This window comes from Amblyomma americanum, chromosome 3 (genome assembly GCF_052857255.1).
Source record: "Amblyomma americanum isolate KBUSLIRL-KWMA chromosome 3, ASM5285725v1, whole genome shotgun sequence".
NCBI lineage: Eukaryota > Metazoa > Arthropoda > Arachnida > Ixodida > Ixodidae > Amblyomma > Amblyomma americanum.
This window is the reverse complement of record NC_135499.1, coordinates 77,857,150-77,870,440: the sequence shown is the minus strand read 5'-3', so window position 1 is coordinate 77,870,440 and position 13,291 is coordinate 77,857,150. Positions and strand designations below refer to the sequence as shown.

At 46.2% G+C, this 13,291-nt stretch overlaps 1 pseudogene; it reads left to right on the top strand.

Moving 5' to 3' along the window:
• The window catches only part of LOC144123842 (glutamate-gated chloride channel-like), a 48,022-nt pseudogene extending 37,182 nt beyond the window's left edge, over positions 1–10,840 (top strand).
• The last annotated feature ends 2,451 nt before the right edge of the window (positions 10,841–13,291 follow it).

Here is a 13,291-nt window from a genome sequence, read left to right as displayed (position 1 = left end):
AAAGGAGAAGGTTAACTATTTATTTACAACATAGGTAAAAAAACGAGAAGAACCAAAGCAAGGAGAAAACTATTTACATGACTAAATCGGGATCAGACGAATTCAGCCCCGGCTGAACCCAGAGCGCTTGGTTTTAAACCCTCTGTCTACGCCCTTAGCGGGGACAGCAACCAATAAGATAAAAAACGACCCGTCTCGCCAATCAGTGGTTAGGGAAAGGAAAACAAGGTCCGCCCACTGATCAGAGATTGGGGAAAAAGTACTGATTAAACATTTGGAAAAGGAGAGGTTGCAATCAAATAGACAAACAACACAAATGCGACTTCCGTTCCCCACGCCACCCACGGCACCACAGACGCTAGAAACATGTGCCGATGAGGCGATGACTCAGGTTGTTGACAGCAACAAAGAGAACACAGTCGTTAAGGGAAGTAGACAGTCGGTACAGGAATAGTGAGTTTCCGGTCACTCGGCTAATACTCAGCCGTATCTCGTGCGCCCCCGAAACCTCGTCCACCCCTTAACAACATGTCGTCAGCTGTACTTGGTTCGCGTTTTTCCCGGCGGGTCATCCCCGTGACGGCGCGGCGTAAACGAGGACGTCCGCTGCACAAAGGGGAGGCAGGGACGGGACGGGCCCCTTTGTTGGGGACTTCCGACCCCGCTGGCGCGGCCTTCCTTGAGAACACAAGACCAACGAGTTCGCAGAAAGGTCAGCGAACTCCACACCTCCCAGCCAAGAATGTCACGCGGACACTTGCTGTCAGTGTGACATTAAAGTCCGGCCACAAGGTTCCAAGCAGCACTGCGCACGCACATACACAGCCTCAATTCGTTCCGTGCACACAAGGTTAGGACACCAATCTGCACATTCCAGAATCCACCATGTCAGATCGGTGCACCAAATTGGCAGAATGATTTCTAGCTACCTACATCTCGAAAAAGATGTTTCCTTTTAGCTTTGTCCACAAGATTGGACCAAAATTCCAATTTGTCCGGCACGGCGCCGGTTGTGAAGGCTACCGCCGTTATCGGGTCTACATCGTCGTTTTCATCAAAAGCAACAAAGCTCACCAGCTCGCTCCCTGCATTCTACCAAGATTGCTGCTGCCATCGTGTCTGCGTTCTCTGCCTCTTTGAATTTCACAGTTGGGATAGGCCTGTCACCGGATACTTCACATGCAGTTTTACATCGCTCTTCAGGTAGCGCTAGCTCCCTGTACGGCTGGCAGCCGGCATTCTCTTCAAAGAAAACCATGCCCTTAAGCATTCTTTTCTCCCATTTACCTTGACCAGCTTGCTCCCGCTCTTCTGGTAATGAGGTCTTATGCTCCATGTTTAAGCTTGCAGGGATGGGTGCAGTATCCGAATCCCCCAGTTCCCTATCTGCTGCGAAACTCGCCGCTGTTCCTGTTAACTCCCAATCTGCTGCAGGAACATTTGCAGGTTCCGGATCTGCTTGAAGCTCTGCTGAAGCCTCACGTTTGTCGCTAACAGATTCGCGCGGTATTATGAAGTGCTCTTTCAAATTAGCTTTCTCATTTTCTTCCTGCAGCTTCACCTTTTCTGGCTGCTCCAGCAGCGCGGGCATCTCAAGTGTTATCAACTTCCCTACACCTGCAGCTACATCTGCTGTCACTGCGCACAGTGTCAGCTCCAGCTGGCTAACCAACTCATCTTTGGCAGCCAGCTTACCGTCACCTGCAAGGAGTGTGCCCGCTATCATATCCTGATTTACCTCTTCCTCGCGCATTCCCGCTGCTTCAGAGTTAGCTCCGACCTGCTCTTGCACAATGTTCAACTCTTGTTCACGAGAAGTCCACTCCTGCGCCTCCTGGGTCAGCTCTATATATGCTCGCTCTGACAGCGCGTGCTTCACAGAAGTTTCTAACGCCTCTCTGCCTTCGGCGATCTGTTCTGGCACGGCACACAGCGTTAGATCAGCTTGTGCTCTTTGGAGAAATACACATTCCCGTTTTATTATTTCGTTCCCTGAATCCACACAGGCTTCAGAATTTTGACCTTCGGATTCCAAGTTGCGGCATGCCAGATCGTCAACCCTATCTGGTTGACTGACCTTATCAACAGCCATCTCCGACTGGGAGCTTGCTTTATCAGGCGCCGGTATCTCCACATGAGATACTAGCTCGCACACCTTTCTTCTCACCGCGGGAATATCTTGTTCCTGTTTTTTCGGACACTCAATCATCGAATGCCCAAATTTCATGCAGTTAAAACATTGAACTGCTGCGAATAAGACCCCGCTATCGACTTTCGCCCCCTGCCTTAACTTCAATTGCATCTGTGCAAGTTTTTTCTTTTCTAGTTCAATTTGGAGTTTCAAATTTTCAATTTCACTCAGCAGTTCAGCCTCCTCCTGCTCAACACGTCGCATCCTGCCATCCTGATCATACCGTCCGGCAGCCATCTCCGTTTTCCGTGCTATCGTTTCTAGCACTAAACACTACACCGACATAGTGAATTCGGAGAAAGCAGAAAGGTCTCCTACCTTACTGGTTGCTCTCTGCCCCGGTAATCTCGTCGTCCTCAGTGATGACGACAGGCTCCTCGATGCGGACGACTTGAGCTCTGGATCTCTCAGCAGCTCGCTGACTTCTGCCTCGTTTGACTGGCTTGACTTGGTCGCCTGGTTACTTTTCAGCAGCTCGCTGACTCGAACCCGTTCGATGTGGACGCCTGGTTCTTTTCAGCAGCTCGCTGACTCGAACCCTCGATGGCTTGTTGTTGCTCGGCTCCTTCAGCTCCTAGCTGACTTGAGCCTCCGATGTCCTCTCGAACTCGACCCGTGATCCCGAAGCTTTCGACGTCAGTCTTGCGACGCAGCTTCACGTTTTCTCCTTTAGGACAAAAAGCTTGTCCACCGACTTGTTCTTCTCACCTTCCGTCCAATGCCTTGAGTAGAAAGAATTTGCGATCCTGTCGACTGCGCCAGTTGAGTTTCCCCTACCGGTGGCGATGAGAGGAAACTACTTGATGATGAAATCGGGGTTTCTTGATGACCCGGTGGTTCTACTCGCAAACATTCACATTACTCAAGGAAAGGAGAAGGTTAACTATTTATTTACAACATAGGTAAAAAAACGAGAAGAAAGAAAGCAAGGAGAAAACTATTTACATGACTAAATCGTGGATCAGACGAATTCAGCCCCCGCTCAACCCAGAGCGCTAGGTTTTAAACCCTCTGTCTACGCCCTTAGCGGGGACAGCAACCAATAAGATAAAAAACGACCGATCTCGCCAATCCGTGGTTAGGGAAAGGAAAACAAGGTCCGCCCACTGGTCAGAGATTGGGGAAAAAAGTACTGATTAAACATTTGGGAAAGGAGAGGTTGCAATCAAATAGACAAACAACACAAATGCGACTTCCGTTCCCCACGCCACCCACGGCACCACAGACGCTAGAAACATGTGCCGACGAGGCGATGACTCAGGTTGTTGACAGCAACAAAGAGAACACAGTCGTTAAGGGAAGTAGACAGTCGTTACAGGAATAGTGGGTTTCCTGTCACTCGGCTAATACTCAGCCGTATCTCGTGCGCCCCCGAAACCTCGTCAACCCCTTAACAACCACATGTCGTCAGCTGTACTTGGTTCGCGTTTTTCCCGGCGGGTCATCCCCGTGACGGCGCGGCGTAAACGAGGACGTCCGCTGCACAAAGGGGAGGCAGGGACGGGACGGGCCCCTTTGTTGGGGACTTCCGACCCCGCTGGCGCGGCCTTCCTTGAGAACACAAGACCAACGAGTTCGCAGAAAGGTCTGCGAATTCCACAATATTCTTCCTTTATTTTAACGTAGTCCTAATGTAAACGATGCCAGAGTTTGCCAAAATTGTTTAGGTTTTCGCTACTCTGAAAATAGCGCGAAAGCACGAGAGGAGGAGAGCCAGACACGTGACAAGCGCTACATTCGCTACAAGTGCTATAAGACGCTTGTCTTGTCCTCGTCCTATCGTGCTTCCGCGCTAATTTAAGGCGGACGCCTTTAATGGCTCATACTCGTGGTGTCCGTCCGTCCGTGACACTCTTCAACTCGATATGGAAAAAAATCTTTGTGCACGATGAGGTTCCAACCCCCATCCTTCCTTTCCGCAGCTGAGCGTGCTAACAACTACGCTACTTCCTGCCAACGCACATGCAGTTCTTCTTGTCTAGGACGCTGAAGATTTTGCAGGAAGGCGTCCAATCATATGGATGCCTCCCGAATGCCGTCGAGTGTCGGCAGCATTTAACATTCACATAGAATTATGTACTTAATTCACATCTTAACCACACATTAGTGACACAAGCATCAACACCGGGCTAAAGGCTTTCGCCTCACCGCACTTTAGGTCAACAAAGTGCCTCTGAATTTTTTTATTTACGAGTAACAATGAATTACTAACATGTGCAAACCTATTAACTTTAGCTTTTCATCAAATTTCGTTCCCTTTCCAAGCTGCTGAAACGTGATTAGAGTAGATCTGTGGGAATCAGGCTACATTGTCGCCGAAAAATAGTTTGAGATTTAATCAGTAGCTGAGTAGAAAGAGGTATTCTTCATTCGGGGCACACTTCGAAAGAAACAGGAAGGTTGAATCAGCGGCCTTGAATTTTCATAATGAAAAGCTATAAACGCACATAATGAGGATGAAAAGGAGCGGCTGAGTGAAATTGAAAATTTTATTTTTAAATATGCGGAAGTATCTGTCCCCATATCTTGTGAGTCTCCGTACGCGTGGGGAAGTAATCACGAAGTGCAAAAAACTGCCTTTACCGCTTTGTTTTCCCACTACGGCTTTTCTCAGTATCTATTGAGTGCTTTTCGGTCTGTGTACACTGCCGTAGAACTGAAGTAGTTACGAGTGAATGGATTATTTTTGAGCGTTCTTCTTTCGTTCATGATTTAGGTGTTCTGAGGAGTCTGTAACCATAGTGGAGACGTCATGATCTTCAGGAGATGCCTGTAAAGCTAGTATTTTTTAGCATACAGCAATCACGTTTCAGTGCAGAGAGCCTTCCGGAGGAGGCGTGCTAGGTGAGCACGCGTGGTAGAGGAGAGTGCTGATAGAGTTTGTGCGGTTTTAGTGAAAGGAAAAAACCCAGCTTTTGGAAAGCACACCGTAGGGAGAAGGCGGAAGGACATTTTTTCCATACAAATCAAGTGAGTGATGCTTTACGAGGCCCGACCAAGGTAACAAAACTATTATTTATTTGTTTAAAGTACCCTAAAGGCCCAACAGGGCATTCCCGTCGCTAGGGCAAGCGCAGGTGATGCGCCCAAGGCGGCTTCGTTTTCTGTGCGGTAAAGAACCTATACTCCTTTTCATACATCAGGTGAAACGCTGTCAAATCTAGCGCTGTTGTTTGCGCTGCCTACATCCGCGATCAAAAAGTAGTGCTTTCCTTGTCGTGAGCGACAGATAAACTTTTGGCCTGCATGTATATCTACGTGATACATTTGTCACGAGCTTGAATAAATGTGCTCTTACTACTGCAGACACGCTGTCGCCTTCTCGTCTGCCAGACACTCGACCACAAACCAAACATGAAGTAACACCTCTCACATTATTCTTTTATGCTTACTACTTCCGTACCTTTCACAGCGTAGTACCTTATGTATGAAACGAAGTGTAGGTGGCGCGGCTGATGCAGCTCAATCGCCCGTGGCACGGGGTGTGTGCCGTGGCTGTTATCTCGTTATCATCTACTTCCAATCGGAAATCTAAGGTAGCCTCCAATGTTAGTGGTGTTGCTTTTTTCGGTCAGCAATCATTTTTATTAATTAATTAATTAATTAATTAATTAATTAATTAATTAATAATTAATTAATTAATTAATTAATTAATAATTAATTAATTAATTAATTTATTTATTTATTAGTTACCTGCATCGCCCCGCAGGGCATTACAGCAGGAGGGTACAGACTTCATTTATAGGTATAAAGCAATTATTGCAGTGCATGGAAAAATGCTTCGTTAGATGTAATACATACAATGCTCGATGGCAAACTGTTCAAGTCCCGAACAGTTCTAACAAAAAAAGAATAACGCAAGACGTCACCCTTGCAAGAAAATTATCTGACCTTCAAGCAGTGGTCCAGTCGCTTTGATATATAATGAGGTGCCTGGATATATCGTTCGCGGTTTATGCCAGTTTTTCAATAATAAATCTCATGGAAAAATTTCAATCTGATGTACCTTCTACGGTCCTTTAACTGTTGCCAGTTAAGTTTTCGTTTGCTTTCCGTCATACTAACTTGCCAATTATAATTACCAAGAACAAATCTAACTGCCCTATTCTGAATTTTCTCTAATTTTCCTACACACTCAGATGTGTGTGGGTCCCAGAAAACACATCCATATTCATGTATGGAGCGTACATAACTGAAATACAGCTGTGTTTTTAAGTTATTTGGTAAATGGCTAAAATTCCGCCGTAGAAAACCCAAACGTGACGCTGCCTTATTCGCTGCCTTATGATCCCTTTTGTTCTGTCTAGAAAATATACTCTGCCGCATCTTCGCGCTACCTATTCAAGGCCAAGTTTGTTTCCTCGTGAGTATGACGCAACGGAATGTAATGCAGTAAACATACTATGATACGAGAAGGCAATGCAAGATGGTCAAAAAAATTTCCGTAATCTACAGCTTCCGAGCTTTTGTCGGTGTGTACTCTGCCTGATGGTACCGCTTCGTCAATTCGATCAGCTGCTTCTGTTACATTTGCCTTTGTGAATAGGTAGTCAGCGTCGTCCGTGTAAAGGATGCAACGCTGGTTGCGGCATGTTCGGCACAGGGCCTTAGCCCTTGCTTCGCGCCTACAGGCGTGTTGTTCGGAATGAGAATTCCGAAGTACGAGTGCAACTGAAATGCATGCTCTGGTTTTGTTGGTGTGGTGTTTAGCTCGCTTGAGGAAAGTTATGACACTGGGTGTCTTATTTGTTAGAGGGCATGCCTTCATGTCGGGGTGCGTTTGAGTCGTTCTAGCTAGCCGCCGCGGTGGCTGCTGACCTGAAAGACGCGTGTGAATCGAAAGACGTGGCCGCCGCGGTCGAATTTTGATGGAGGCAAAATATTAGAGCCCGTGTACTGTACGATGTCAGCGCACGTTAAAGAACCCCAGGTGGTTGATGTTTCTGGAGCCCTTCACTAAGACGTCTCTCATAGCCTGAGTCGCTTTGGGACATTAAACCCCTACAGCCACAAACCAGTCGTTCTAGCTGATTGACTTCCTGGCCTTCTATTAATTCAGTTGTGGTGTTATGTAGGCCTCTTTGTATTAGTTCGTTGGCTGAGGCACATATAGAGATCCTTGTCACCATTTCCACTGCTGCGCACATTAAGGTGCCCATCTCCTTTGTCTCTGCCTTGGTACATAAGTGGCTGATATAATGCCTAATATGTGGTGCGGTTTATGATGAGAGCCTGTATGATACCTTAAAGTTCAGCTCTTTTTGTGGCCCTGGGGGCTGCTGATAACCCGTACGATCAGGTGAATGATCTGAGTGAATTGCTCCGTGAGTAGCTCTAGAGCGCATGCTGCCTTCATATTCTTTCGTATGTGCTGACAGGTAATCGTACTCAGCTTACCCTTTTAACGATTTAGCCCCCAAATTTTATCATGGTGTCGTCTGGCGAGTTGGTTTTTTTCCGGCATTTTCTGACGATGAATAGTTACTACTTATAATGTGCACATTGATCCTCCTTCTCGCGCATAACTGTTGGGTGGCGGTCACTGCTTCTTGCAGCGGGTTCTCTATTTCTCAATCGAAGCTGCTGGCGGCCCAGATCGTAATATCGCCTTGAGCGTAATATCACCATGGCTCCCACTATGGCTCCCGTTAAGGGGGGGGGGGGGGTGTAGGTGAGGAGGGAGGGGAGGGGGCAGTTGGCTTAGTGCTATGCTAAACAGCAAGGGGGAGAGAATCAACCCTTCTGTTGTGCCATTCCTTCAATGAAATGGGGTCTGATCGAAATTTTTCTACTCTTATCATGGCTGTGCATTCTTAAATAAAAAGCTTGGTTATAGTTGCCAGTTGGTTGGCCCCACTTGTTTGCCTCTAGCTTGTGTACTTTAACGAGCTCCGTGTTCCTAGAGGCCGATTATCTCTGAAATTTTTGGCCCTACACTAAGACAGCTTATGTTTATTAAATTTAAATATGTTTTAAGCCGCGCGTGTATCTAGCCAAACGTGCATCATAAGAAATTTTTGCATGTTCCTGAACACGGAGAAATCCAAAGCACAAATAACGGAGAAAATTTGCAGAGGAAGAACTGTGGACCCTACGGCTCCATTATTTTTTGTGCGTGTTCATGGGATCTTGAGGCTTGTGTGCAATTTCCTTAAGCGCTGACAAACTGAATTTGTGTTCACGTGTTTAGAGAATGAAATGCAGAGAGCGTCTCCAGTCTGCAGGCACCCCTGGTGGTTTTAGTGTATACATCGCGCGCTTTTCCAAATTTGCCCCCATAAGGGTATTATACGCCCTAAAGTTATTACGTAGTAGTGTTATTGGATCTTTTCAGCCGCCTCGGCTTCGTTTTGCATATCACTTCGCAGCCATGAACACTGATGTTTATTTTCCTGTTTTTTTTACCCATTTTTTAAGTTATTTTGTACTTTTCATTTCTTTTTATTCTTCATCTTATTTTTAACTTTTTTTTCTCGTAACCACGAACACATAAGGTCTTCCTTTAATGAAATCGATCAAATTTCCCTCGATGACCTAAGTCTAGCGTTCCTCCCATCCAAACCTAATTTTATTTTCACTCCATTTAACTTTCTTTACAACCTTACATCTCATAATTCTCTTTTAAGACATTTTGCGACCTTGTAGCCATAGTTTTTCTGCTGTCGTGATGAATTTCGATACCATGTGGCGTCAGTTTCGTTCTCAAATCGCAAGGATTGCCGCCGAACAGAATTTCGTTTTCAAACTTCGGGGACTGCCACAGACCGCGTACTCTAACGCTATCGTGTTAAAGTACTCGCAGTACACAAAGTGTGAGGATTTTTCTTGCTAGATTTTCTCGCGCCTTCTCTGCTACAGCAGTGTCCTGCCTCCGAGATGTAACTAGGATCCACAGCGACGCACACACACTGACACGTAACTTGACTGTTCACAATGTGGTTTTATAGGTCATGCTGTGCCATACATTTTGCTGTCCTTCTTATCTTGCTCCTTCCCCTTCATCTTAAAAGGTGTTAACTGCTTTAAGTGGCAAACGGGAGCGTTTCGCATGGCAAGCTAACACCCGTGTTGCTTCTCGGTTATGTTTATGTGTGCAGGAGATGGACACGAAGGATAACGCATCGAACGGGCCACTGCGGAACACGGGTCAAGGAAACTGGGAATCCACCGTCCAGAATTGGCTGAGTTCACCGCGCACAACGGCCGACAAGCTTGACCTTGTATCGCGCATTCTATTTCCAGCCGCGTTTTTCCTCTTCGTGGTGATCTACATCCGCACCTACGTAGGCGAACTGGATGTTCCGGAGGACTGGATCTTGCGTTTTCTACAACTGCCGTGTACAGACTGTATCCTGGGGCGAAGGTTCAGCACTCCGCCGTGTAGTAGCACTCGCAGGGCATTTGGCAGCTGTAGGCTGTCAAACTATAACTTCGCACTAACTTTACAACTATATATGCATGCTATTGCGAGATGTATATCTAGGAACTGAGATCATTTGGTGTTTTAATAAATGTGTTGTTAGCCTGAAATCATTCGTGTAAAGAGACATGCTCACAATGACGTAAAAAATCAAATAGCCCACTACCTTTTTTCAGGCGCGAAAATGTACGGTAAGGCTTCCAAACAGAAGAGCGTGAAATGGAACGGTAGGAAAGTGCTGTTTGGTCTGACTTCGCGAACTTTTTTTCACCATGAATTTTTATTACGCCGTGAATTGCACGGAGGCCTGCCACGGCCAGGTTGAAGAGCTGGGGGTACTATTACTCATGTTACTTTTGGATGATCAAGAACTTATTGATTTTTCAAGTATAAAGTTTCTTACGGAAGCCAGTATTTTAAACAATCTATAAGTACATCCTTTAAAAAATTCAGGGTGGCACTTTGTGATCTAAACTGTGGTAAACATAAAGCCTTTAGCGCGGTGTTCCTACTTTGTCGCTGATGTGTGGTGAAGATGTTGATTCAAGGCGCCATCCAATGACGTCACACGCATGCGCAGTAGGCTGAAGCGCAGGTGCATTGTCTCTGGTGCCTTGCGCATGCGCAGTGCATTACCGTGTACTGAGTTCCCAGTTACGACATACTACCACAACCACTTGTATTATAATTTACTAATTCACCAATTGACAATTAACTAATTACTGACTTACTAATTAAGTAACTGCTATTCAACTAATTACTTTTACCTTAGTACAGCTAGTGCACTATATATATATAGCTACGACATACTACACCACGAATAGTTGATGGAGAGCTATAGTCTAAAAATTTTCAGCGAACATTGTTGCTGGCGATTCATGAGACTATAAAGGCTTTCGCTTTAATACAAGACATTCTAAACCTGTGTTTGGCGCACCATAGCCTCATTTTGTTTTTAGCCATTAAACTTCATATAGTTAACAGGCCTTGCTTCTCCATCTAAGGAAGGTACTTCCGGGTCCACGCGCGCATGTCGTTCTGCGTCGATGTCGGCGGCCCGTCCACCTGGACCTTGTCTTCGCATTCTGGCAAGAAGAGCTGGGTTTCGTAGACTATCTGCGCTTCTGTACGCAGTCCTGGCCACAACGAAGCTTGTGTCGCTGCAGGACATGGCTTCTCCATCACCTCGGCAGCCTGGCATTAACAGCTGTCACTTTAAAACTATGTGACCGACACTGCTAATAGTATCGTTCACGACGCGAACTATGAAAGTTTTCTTCTTCAGCACCTGCATATGACAACGGCGTCGCCGATGGTGCCAGTGTTTTCGTTGAAGGCACTCTCACACGGTTACTTCTGTCCAAATGTTGCCATGAGCAGTTTTCAAAAGATGAAGTATTCGAGATTTTCAGCGACAGTATTAAAAAAAGCGTCAGCTGAAATCTTGATAACATTGTCAGAGCACTTTCTGAGGCCCACTTGTTATAAATTAGATTCAACCATATTCGACCCTCTTTTCCTTGCTAAACTGAACATTAAACGGCTCTCGATTTGAAAGCCACGTTCAATATAATATTCAAAAAAGACTCTTTGTTATGGCAGCAGCAATGTAAATCAGAGGTAATGAGGAGGAGGTAATCAGAGCAATATTGCTTCGGAAGCTGGCACACCCTATATTTTCTTGTGCTGTATGTAGGCCGCTTTTGGGTTGTTTTTTTTTTTTGAGTGCAGTAAAATATCGTTAATTTGAGCCGTGTTAACACGAAAAACTTCATAATTCAGACATCCCCGTTTGTTTCCATCAACGTTTACGTTGTTAACTCGGATAAACACCCGCCGCAGAAGCTCAGTAGTTATGGTGCTCGGCTAAACCCGAAACATGCGGGTTCCATCCCGGCCGCGGCGGTAGCATTTCGATGAAGGCGAAATGATAGAGGCCCGTGTACTGTGCGATGTTTGTGCACCACGTCTCTCATGGTCTCAGTCGCTTTCGAACTTTAACCCTCATAAAATAAGCTGAATGAACTCGGATAAATGTTGCCTCACTTCGGTTAACTCGGACTGGAGTGAGTTTCGCTAGTGCACGCGGTGCTGGAGTTCGGCTGATGATGAGGGCCAGTGCGCGACTCCGTAGTCTGACCACTATAGTATAAGTATAGCTTGAGCATGCATCCGAAATGCAAAGGTGTCGTACTTATTCCATTGATTATCAGTTCAATAGACACTATTGGATGTTCGTTTTCTCGTGCTGGGCTCCATCATTTTCTCCTGTGTCTTAGTTACGTGCGTGTTGCGGACCATACTGTTGGAGTACTTCGTGCTATCGCGAAGCCTGTAATTCCTTTACATTCCACCGTGTGTGTGTACGTCGGGTGGACTTTTTTTGCTCAGGATTTGTGTATATAGAGCAAGCGAGTGAGGCGGAATGGCTCTTGATGCTGTGATTGTCATAGTGGACATACCTGTTGGTTCACCCTACAGCGTAGGCGCACTGCTGGCGGAACTCCACGAAATAGTTATTGCCAGGCTTGTTTCTAGCAAGAAGCAAACAAATATTGCAGATTTTCTCAAGTAATTAAGGCATGTTTATGTGGAATCCATGCCTGCGGCTTCTTCAAATCACCTCCAGTAATACGGCATTCCGCTTATACGGACAGTTTTTTAAATTGCGTGTCTAATAACGGGGTTTTATTATACTATATCTCTTTTTGTGTGAAATTATATTTATTTATTTTTCCACTCAGAAGTTGAAAAGATAGCATCGAAGCTAACACAGCTTGGCCATATAGAAATGATCTTTTCCCTCTCAATACAATGTACACGGAAATAACTTTTCAGCTTTGTACCACATCGTATCTTTTCACAATTTCGCGAAAATGTGCACAAAACAACATTCCTATGCCTTGAGCTTGGCGCATGATAGCCTCAGCTGCTTATGCGCCATTAAACCAAACAAACAAAAAAGCAAACGGAGGTAACGGATTCGTTTGTTGCAGAAGATAAATGCATCGCGACAATTTTATACGAAAGCCTAAATAGTAGCCGTTCGTAATTTCGCTCATTACTGCATAGCTCGCAAGCGCTAATGAGGTGGCCTCCGGCCAACGCGGCCGTGACTTTCCTCAGCTGCGTAGCAAATGTTCCGTTCATGACCGAATAATCGGCTTGCGTGTCGACTAGAGCGGTAACTTTCCGGCCGTCGATAGTCACTTTTAACTCTGATGTCCTGGATGCTGTGTGGCAGTTCGTTCTCGACGTCGGGTCATAATTCCTTCCGCTTTGTGGATCGTGGGTAGTCCGTGTCGTCGGGGCTTTTCTGGTTGGCGGACTCATTCTACAGCACGATCGCGTCGTGGTCGAACTCGTGTTTATGCGCGGCGTCGGCGTAACGGGTGCAACGTATTCATTCGGCGTCGTCGGTGGAGGATCTTTGGAGGTGAGGCTGCTCACCAGCGAAACGACAAAATATGCTTTCCTTAGTTTCCTCTGCGGCGGCTGAGGGAATTTCCGCGAACAGCCGCTGCGTAGCTGGTGCCCGGCGGCGCAGATCGTGTGGTGGAAGGCGACGGGGAGCAGGGCAGATGGCTTGATGCGATTTACTCCCTTTTGCGCTGGTAACTGTTGATTTTTTGTGGGCGCTAGCCGGTCAGCGGTCTTGGGACGTTGATGAGGAAACCGAG